Genomic DNA, 10,386 nt, shown 5'->3' on the forward strand with positions numbered 1-10,386 from the left:
ATAAATCGAACTATATTTGATAAACAAAAATGTGAATTGTTAAAAAATGTATAATCTGCATAATATTTTTGGTTGAATTACCTGAAAAAAAATAATTTTTTTTTTTTTTTGTAGACTCCTAAGTACAAAAGCAGGGAGTAATGAAAAAAATATAAAATAATTTTTGGGGTCATGAACAAGCAAAAATTAAAAAAATTGACCTCAAAATTTACAAATGGAGTTGCTTCTTATTTCTAGAGTCAATACCCTGTTTGTAGATGAGTGAATACTGTGCAAAATGTGGTTATTTACTAAAAGTGGAGAAATCAATTATGCAGTAAAATTGAAGAAGTTAGTTAGAGAACCAGGAAGACAGATAAAAAGAGAAAAAGCATTAATGACAAACAACTGTATAAAGTCCAATGGTCTAATTATTTATTATTTGAGAGAATATTCCTTTCTTTGGGGGCCGAATTAGAAAGAAATATGATCTGGCATAGCAATGGCCCCCCGACCCATGAAGTACTCAACATATTTGTCGCGTACCTCACAAGCTGATTGGGGGGCCAAGCCAGCGCGACCAGTGTCCAGCCCGGGAAGGGGATCTGAGGGTAGTCTTGCCTCAGAACCGATGTCGGGTAGGTACGTCTGGGAGTGCCTGCGTAAAAAGTTGTGCAAAATGCAGCAGGCAAATACAACGGTGTCCAATTTATATTCCGCCAGATGTATCGATGTCCTGAACAGGCGGAACCGGTTGGTGAGTATCCCAAAGGCATTCTCGACTACCCTCCGAGCCCTGGCCAACCGAAAATTAAACACACTCCTCTCTGAGGTGAGGGTCCTCTGGGGAAAAGGCCGCATGAGGTAAGGACCAAGCCCGAAAGCCTCGTCCGCTAGGAACACAAACGGAAGTCCTTCCACATTATCTTCATCTGGTGGCAATGCCAGACCACCAGCTTGGAGACGATCATAGAAATCAGTCCGTGCGAACACTCCCCCATCAGACATCCGGCCATTCTTCCCCACGTCCACATATAGAAACTCATACTGTGCCGACACCACCGCCATCAACACAATACTATGATAACCCTTGTAATTATAATAGTAGGACCCCGAGTGGGGTGGGGGCACAATGCGGACGTGTTTCCCATCTATTGCTCCACCGCAGTTTGGAAAATCCCACCGCTCGGCAAATTGGGAAGCCACAGACTGCCATTCCTGTGGTGTGGAGGGTAGCTGTGGGGACAAACAAAAAAAGAGATTTAGTACTTTGGAACAAAAACATCCTACAAGCATCCTTGTGACACTTCAAAGTATTAAAATTGCATTAGAAAAATGTGCATGGCGAATTTGGGAAATGAAATATATAGGGCCACTTCATTAAGAGACTCCACAGCCCTCTGATGGGGACAATAAAAGTTTGAAGGGGGGGGGGACACAAAAACCAAAAAGTCCTGTTTTAAAAAATGGCAAGGTGGGTTTGTCCCTAGGATAGCATGCTGGACAGGTTAATATTGGGTAAGGGACAAATATGCAGGTAGGTCAAGAATAAAACATGTAAAGCTTATATCAACATGCATAGGGAGAAAAGGGAACGTTAGTTAAACACACAGCATATCTGGGAAATTAAAAATAAAGTTAGTTAGCAACATTATTACAGCAAGGAAACTTACCTTAATATACTCCTCATGCATAACTTTGATGATGGCAGCACACGTGTCCGGTATGATGACCCCAAGCGCCTGCGGAGAGATGCCTGTTGAGAACTTGAGGTCCTGCAGGCTCCTCCCAGTCGCCAGGTACCGCAACGTGGCAATAAGCCTCTGCTCGGCCGTGATGGCTTGGCGCATCACAGTGTCCTGCCTCGTGATATAGGGGGACAGAAGTTCCAGCAGACTGTTGAATACGGGGTCCGTCATGCGGAGAAAATTCCTAAAGTCATTAGGATTATTCTCCTGGAGTTCCCTAAGCAGAGGCATATGTGAGAACTGGTCACGCTGGCGCAACCAATTCTTGGTCCAGAAACGCCTCCGCCCCCTGTTTCTGGCCAAAGTACTGGAAAAATGAACATATCCAGCAGCCATCCCATAAACAGCACCAACTCGCGAAAATTGACGCTGCTGCTCCATCATGGCTTCAAACCGGCCGGCTGGTCAGTCAAGAACACACTCAAACAGAAAGCACTCGCAAATCCAGCACTACCTGCGACAAACGCGTGACAAACAGATACGAGCGCACAGGATGCAACTGCTAAAGCAGAAACAACCTGCTAGCCTATAGCCGAATGACAACTACGTTACCGCAAGCACACGCACTGAACCCGTGAATACACGCTGTCAAAGCCTGGAGACCGAGAAGCGCGAATCAGCTCTAACCAAACCTTCACTAACACGAGCAAACCCGTAACTAGCAAAAGAGGAACAGAGGGCGGCGCCATTAAGTTTGGTCTTCCCCTTTATAGTGACGTCGTACGTAGTTTACGTGCACGCGTTCCGGTACGACGGGAATTTGGTCCGCTGGTGTGTACAAGCCAGCGGAACCAAACAAAAATCAGCCTTGTACGCCGGAAACTGTCCGGCAGACAGTTTCCAGCGCACAGATCCGGTCGTGAGTACAAGGCCTTACACTTATAGCACACAAAGAATTACAGATTGCCAGCTTTGGCTGCCCATAATAAACCCCAGTCCTACACATTCCTTTTTTTATCACATCACACTACATCAAGGCTGATTTCTGCAATTACATGAAGTTTGAAATAAATTAAAGGGGTTGTAAAGGTTTGTTTTTTTATTTTCTAAATAGGTTCCTTTCAGCTAGTGCATTGTTGGTTCACTTACCTTTTCCTTCAATTTCCCTTCTAAATGTTTTTTTCTTTGTTTTCTTTGTCTGAATTTCTCACTTCCTGTTCCTCCTCAGTAAGCTGTTCTGTCTGACTAACCTCCAGCCAGATGATGGGGGCAAGCTTACTGAGGAGAAACCAGAAGTGAGAAATTCAGATAAAGAAAAAAAACATTTAAAAGGGAAAACGAAGGAAAAGGTAAGTGAACCAACAATGCACTAGCTTAAAGGAACCTATTTAGAAAATAAAAAACAAACCTTTACAACCCCTTTAAACTTGCAAGTCTAAAGGTTCCCAGTGTCAGCAGCTGTAAATAAAGTAACTGTCCAACACTGATGTTCCCTGAACCATTTCTTCACCCGTCTTTGGGTCCCTGGCACTGGCATGTTTACTGTAGGCAGCCAGCTGTGATTCCTTGTGGCTTCACTGCCAGCTGCCCACTGCACATGTGTGAGCCACACTGTGCTTTGTGAATGGTCCTGTAATCTTCTGGAACCTGTGACGTGTCCCAAAAGGTTATGTGCAGGGAGGGGGGGGGGGGTCGAACTTCCAGTATATGAGCCACAGTGATCTGACCGGAAATGGGAGCAGGTACTTGTCAAAACCAGGCACCTGTTCCATTCTTCTAAAAAAAGCGGCAAAAATAGTAGAGGAGGACAAAAAGCAGAACTTCCCCTTTAGTGTCAAATTCGGCTTTAAATAGTTGTAAACAGTTCATATTGTAATAGGATAAGTACTGTATATTTCCAAGACAGGGTTACAGTAACTGTATCACACTCCATATAATTGGTAAGCATTCCAATATAAGAGTGATTCTCTAGTAAAGCCCAGCAAAGTGGAATAGGGTGGATTGTGATGCATGGGATTGCTATTAGATTTTCTCAGCTTCTTCTTAGTACCCATACTTAGTTCTAAGTTCACAGCTTCATGATAGGCCTCTGTCCCAAAGAGGAGACCCCCCACACAGCATTCCTTCACGTCTTGGTTATAACTTGCTGTATTGCAGTGCACCCCACCAATTCCCTCCAATCCTGTAAAACTAGGGGGGAACATTTCATCTGCCCACAGGGTAGGATTCTCAGCAGAAGGGAAGCAGCTACTTACTACATGAAGGGCAATACAGATGACCTCAAACAAGGACAACGCAGCTAAAACCAGAGCAGCATATGTCACTTTGGTCTGCAGCTACATGGCACAATGCAGGGTCACAGCAGTCAGATTTTGGTGATATATAACAAACTTTTGCCAAGATGCTGGGTAGTTTCTCTGAACTTTACTGAGCAGGCTCTTCTTTACTGATTAACTCTAACAGTAACAAAATCACTTTTACTGTACAAGTCGTGCCTGCAACACTTTGCACACAATGGTTTTGGACTTTATTCCATCCTTTTATCTCATTTCCCTAGCAGTTAGCACAAAGGTTCTTTCCTAATGGTATACTGGCCTTAACCAAGCAACAGTCACGCAGGCAAGAGTAAATGCTTTTTAGGATTGCTTTTTTTCTAAACAAAAATTAACTGACAACAAAACATGTTCCTAAAGTCTTTCGGTCACGTACATCTGTCACATCACTATTTCTCAAGAGCTGTTCTTCCACAGAAAAAAAAAAAATAGCTAGCCTTCGTGTATTGCCACACATAGCTGTGTTTATCACCTTTTATCCAGCATTAAAAAGCTCAGCTTTCCCTCCGTCGAGTAACAATACCCCATTGCCACTGGAAGAATCCTACATTTTTAGTTGTCACTAGAACAGCAACAGCAGGGAAATCTTCCAATGAGTAAGATTCTTGTGACAACTAACTAAAAGGTATGTAGCGCTACCCCCGCAGCAGCCGCTGGATAGAATAGGGATGGCGTGTTACCTTCTGTGATGCGTCTAGGGCAGGGGTCTCAAACTCAAATTACCTGAGGGCCACAAGACAAGTTTCCATATCCAATGGGGGGCCGCATGCAAACTTTCAAACTTCAAAAACAGTACTGGTGTCAGCGAACACATTATTAACCCTGACCACTACACTGCACACTGACCACTACACTACACACTGACCACTCACCATCAGGGTACAGCACATCAGGGCACAGGGCACAGCACACATGAGTGCACAGCGCACATCAGGGTACAAAGCCCAGCACATCAGGGTACAAAGCCCAACACATCAGGGTACAAAGCCCAGCACATCAGGGTACAGGGCACATCAGAGCACAGCACATTGGGGTACAGCACAACAGGCCACATCAGGGTGCATGGCACATCAGGGCAGGGCATATCAGGACAGGGTACATGGCACAGTGCAGGACATGGCACATCCGGGCACAGCACATCAGGACAGGGCACATGGCACATCAGGGTACAGGGCACATGAAACAGCACATCAGGGTACAAAGCCCAGCACATCAGGGTACATGGGGCACATCAGGGTACATGGGGCACATGGCACATCAGGGTACATGGGCCACATCAGGGTACATGGGGCACAATCAGAGCACATCAAGGCACATGGGGCATATCAGGGCACATACGAGCACACCAGAGCACATGGGGCACATGAGAGCATATCAGGGCACAATCAGGGAACATGGGGCACACCAGGGCACATGAGAGCACATCAGGGCACAGCACATCAGGACAGGGCACATGGCACATCAGGGTACAGGACATGGCACATCAGGGCACAGCACATCAGGACAGGGCACAAGGCACATCAGGGTACAGGGCACATGAAACAGAACATCAGGGTACAAAGCCCAGCACATCAGGGTACCCCATGTACCCTGATGTGCTGGGCTTTGTACCCTGATGTGCTGTTTCATGTGCCCTGTACCCTGATGTGCCCTGATGTGCTGGGCTTTGTACCCTGATGTGCTGTTTCATGTGCCCTGTACCCTGATGTGCCATGTGCCCTGTCCTAATGTGCTGTGCCCTGATGTGCCATGTCATGTACCCTGATGTGCCATGTGCCCTGTCCTGATGTGCTGTGCCCCATGTGCCCTGATGTGCTCTCATGTGCCCCATGTTCCCTGGTGTGCCCCATGTTCCCTGATTGTGCCCTGATGTGCTCTCATGTGCCCCATGGCACATCAGGGTACATGGGCCACATCAGAGCACATGGGGCATATCAGGGCACATGGGGCACATACAAGCACAATCAGGGCACATGGGGCACATCAGGGCATATGGGACACATCAGGGCACAATCAGGGAACATGGGGCACATGAGAGCACATCAGGGCACATGGGGCACAGCACATCAAGACAGGGGACATGGCACATCAGGGTACAGGGCACAGGGTACCCTGATGTACAGAGCCCAGTACATCAGGGTACATGAGGCACATGAGGGTACATGGGGCACATGAGGGCACATGGCACATGAGGGTACATGGGGCACATCAGGGCACAATCAGGGCACATGAGAGCACATCAGGGCACATGAGAGCACATCAGGGGACAATCAGGGCACATGAGAGCACATCAGGGCACATGGGAGCACATCAGGGCACATCAGGGCACATGAGGGCACATCAGGGCACATGAGAGCACATCAGGGCACATGAGAGCACATCAGAGCACATCAGGGCACATGAGAGCACACCAGGGCACATGAGAGCACATCAGGGCACATGAGAGCACATTAGGGCACAATCAGGGCACATGAGAGCACATCAGGGCACATGAGAGCACACCAGGGCACAGGTCAGCATTTACTTGTTGTTTTCTTCAAAGGCAGAGTAGCGCAGGAAGCGTCTGTCATAAGTTCACTTGTCTCTCATGTCACACTGCTACTCCCCGGCAACCCCCCCTCTCTTCTCGTCTATCTCAGATAATGTCACAAGCAAATGGGGATGGACGAGAAGAGAGGAGGGGCCGCCGGGGAGTAGCAGTGTGACATGAGAGACAAGTGAACTTATGACAGACGCTTCCTGCGCTACTCTTCATGCACCTCGATCTACACTTCCGCGGCACCCGCCCTGCCTGTGGGCCATTTAAAACCAGTCCGCGGGCCACAAATGGCCCGCGGGCCGGTACTTTGAGACCCCTGGTCTAGGGGTATGTTGATGATGATGAGCAATGCCGGAATGTCCAAACAGCAAAGTTTCTTTTTCTGTGCTTTTATTCTTGCCCAACACGGCAAACAGTGAACTTGAGGTAGACAGAATAAAGGTTGGTGAAAAGGAGAAAGTTGCTGACTCAGGCTTGGATAATACAGAAGCAGTCCTGCTTCAAATAACACTCTACTTTCGTCGCCCCTCAGCCGAGGGGGTATAGTGTACCTGGACAGGCCTCTCACACCCACCTGGCAGCCAGGGTATCACTCGGAGCACTGGAAGAAGAACAAGTCTCTGCCACAGACCTGGTGTAAATGAATATCGGGAAAGAACCTCTGCCACAGGCCCCTTCTCCGTACGTAGAATTATAAAGTGAATCTTCTCCAGTAAATTTAGTGCCTGAATCTCCCTCAGGTAGTCTTCTTGCTTTTTGGGTCACCGACTGATAAGTTGCAACATCCAACTTCTCAGTGTCCGGCAACCCCGATCCCCGATGGATTGTCTAGGCCCTGTTGGATCTCCTGCCTCCGGGCTCACCTCAGACTGACTCCCCACTGAACAGCACAACTCGCTTGGGATCTTCCTCACAGAAATTGGGGACCCAGTCAATCACTGGGGCCCCTTTACAGCTTCAGTTGCTCCGGGCCAACATGGCCCAGAACTGGGAACACCGCGTAGCACGTGCGCCCCTGCCTGGTAGGCCATATCGCTGGGGCCCGTGATGTGCGCACACCCTGAAGGTGGGTGCCGCACCCAGAACCAGCACCAGAAGACGAACCCCACAAAATGGCGTCCGCTATAGAATAACCCTCCCCCAGCATGCCCCGCGAGGGAAAACCACTCCTGATTGGCTGCTGGCAAGAGGCGCTTCAGACTGAACTCCACTGCTGCCACCTGTCGCCCAGAGGTGGAAAGGTATCTCTGGAACACAGAATGAACTGGCAGTACAGCCCAGCTAGAGTAGAGGCCTAATTTACATTAATTAGCTGGATGAGAGTAAACTAACTCTCTCATCCCCCTCTAAATTTAAGATAGCACCTGGACTGAAAATACACAGGTGCTACACACTCCCCCCGCTTGAATAGACACTGTCCCCAGTGTCCTAGTAAAGGCATTCAACTCCTATGTGAATGGAAGGATTTAACGATACACCCCGCGGACAAAGGGGGAGGTATCGTTATCCTTGAGCGCCTCTCAGGATAAGATGTTCCGTATCCTAAGCGATTCTGAAACCTACCGACCTCTGGTCAAGGACCCTACGGGTGACTTTAAAAAAGCTTTGACAACTTTGGTGAATAAAGGGTTTCAACTCAACACCTTAAACAAGAAAGAAAGAGTATCTGATTCCCACCGTACCACGTATTCCAATCATGTATTACCTCCCTAAAGTTCACAAAGACCCCATCCATCCACCAGGACGTCCTATTGTATGTGGAATCAATTCTATCACATCCCGGATAGGGAAATATATTGATTTTCACTTGCAGCCATTAGTAAAAACTATACCTTCCTACTTAAAGGACACTAAAGCTACCCTAAATCTTTTACAACAGGTGAAATATTCCGATAATCTTATATTGGTCACAGCTGACGTTACGTCACTCTTTACCTGTATACCACATGATCTTGGTCTGGCAGCAGTCCGAAGATTTTTGAGGGAGAGTCCAACGATTCCTATCGTCCAACAGGAATTCATTATGGAGCTATTATTGTTTGCAACAAAACAAAATTATTTTTGGTTTAAGGGATCCTTCTACCTGCAGGAGAGAGGTGTGGCCATGGGGGCAAAATTTGCCCCCAGCCTAGCCAACCTCTTCATGGCCCAGTGGGAGGAGGATGTTGTATATTCCCTAAACAGACCTGAGCTGGTTTTATGGGCACGGTACATCAACGATGTCCTCCTCCTCTGGCAAGGAGACTTTCCCTCTCTGACGGAATTCATGATTATATTGAACAACAACAACAGAGGGATTGAATTAAAAAACAAAACAAGCCTTATCTCAATACATTTTTTAGACCTAAAGATCTCGGTCAAAAATAAAGAACTGGTCACCAAAACATTTTTCAAACTGACGGACAGGAATGGATATATCCCAGTTGATAGCTGTCATCATGCATCCTGGTTGAAATCAGTCCCACATGGCCAGTTCTTAAGACTAAGAAAAAATTGCACTGACTTGGAGGATTATAACTACCAAGCTTCTATACTCAAAGATCGTTTTGTTGAAAAAGGATATGATTCAAGTAGCGTGGAAGAAGAAATCTCCAAAGTCTCCCTACTAGATAGGAAGACTCTTCTCTTGGATCATAATGCTAGGGTTGTGAGTGACAGACATAAATGGTCATTCATCACCTCTTTTTCAAGACAACATAAACAAATCAAGGATATTTTCAATAGACATTGGAAGGTTCTTAAGAATGACAGATTTCTGGGTCCTGCCTTACCCGATAAAGCAGGGGTCATCTACAGGGGAGTCCAGTCTCTTGGTGGGGTTATCGCTCCCAACGTGATTGACCTACCCGTGAGACCTGTTTTCTTTGACCAACTCAAAGGCTATTACCCCTGCAAGAAGTGCAATGTCTGTATTCACAACATTTGCGGAAGACGCAAACCTAACAACCTTAATGACCGTGGCCGTGGGACATTCTCGTCCTTTTTTTCGGCAGCTGGCCGTGTTGAGCCGCAAAATGCCGAAGACTTGGTAAAGTGGATGACCAAGCCGTCCTCATCCTCCTCATCCTCTCTCACCCAGGCTCAGGGTACTTTGTCTGGCAAAGCAGCTGCCAAAGCGGCCTCTTTCCTCTGCTCAATGTTATCACTCACTCCTTCCCTAGCCCCACCATGTCCTCCTGAGGAGTCCCCCGAACTGTTTGACCACAGTGTTGGGTACATGCTGCAGGAGGATGCGCAGCGTTTTGAAGGCTCCGATGATGGTACACAGCTAGAGGAAGGCAGTAACGTGAGCCCAGAGAGTGGGGGTGCCCACGAAGAACAGCAAACTTGCAGTCATGTTTCCCTAGCTGCAGCATACGGCCAGGTTTTCTACAGTGATGAGGAGGGAGGGGATGATGAGGTCACTGACTCTACGTGGGTTCCTGATAGGAGAGAGGAGGAGAAGGAGGAGGAGACATATCTCCCACGAGGCAGGATGCCCTCCAGGGGCCAGCTTAAGGGCAGCACACCGACTGCATCACAACGCAGAGCTACGCATGTGCAGGGCGCGTTATTCCAAAAGTTCTTTGGTGTGGGCCTTTTTTGAGACAAGTGCATCAGATCGCACCGCTGCTATTTGCAGCATATGTCTCAAGCCTATCTCGTGTGGCCAAAACATCACCCGCTTGGGCACCACATGCTTAACCAAACATATGTCGACCTGCCATGCAGTTCATTGGCACCAGCACCACCACCACCAACAAAGGCCCAATTTTTCTGCCCCTTTTCAACAGGGGCATGTAATTACAATTCTTGATCTAATATTTCACAGCAGGGCCCATTCCTGCGCCCACCAAGATTATCTGTA

This window comes from Rana temporaria, chromosome 3 (assembly GCF_905171775.1).
Source record: "Rana temporaria chromosome 3, aRanTem1.1, whole genome shotgun sequence".
NCBI lineage: Eukaryota > Metazoa > Chordata > Amphibia > Anura > Ranidae > Rana > Rana temporaria.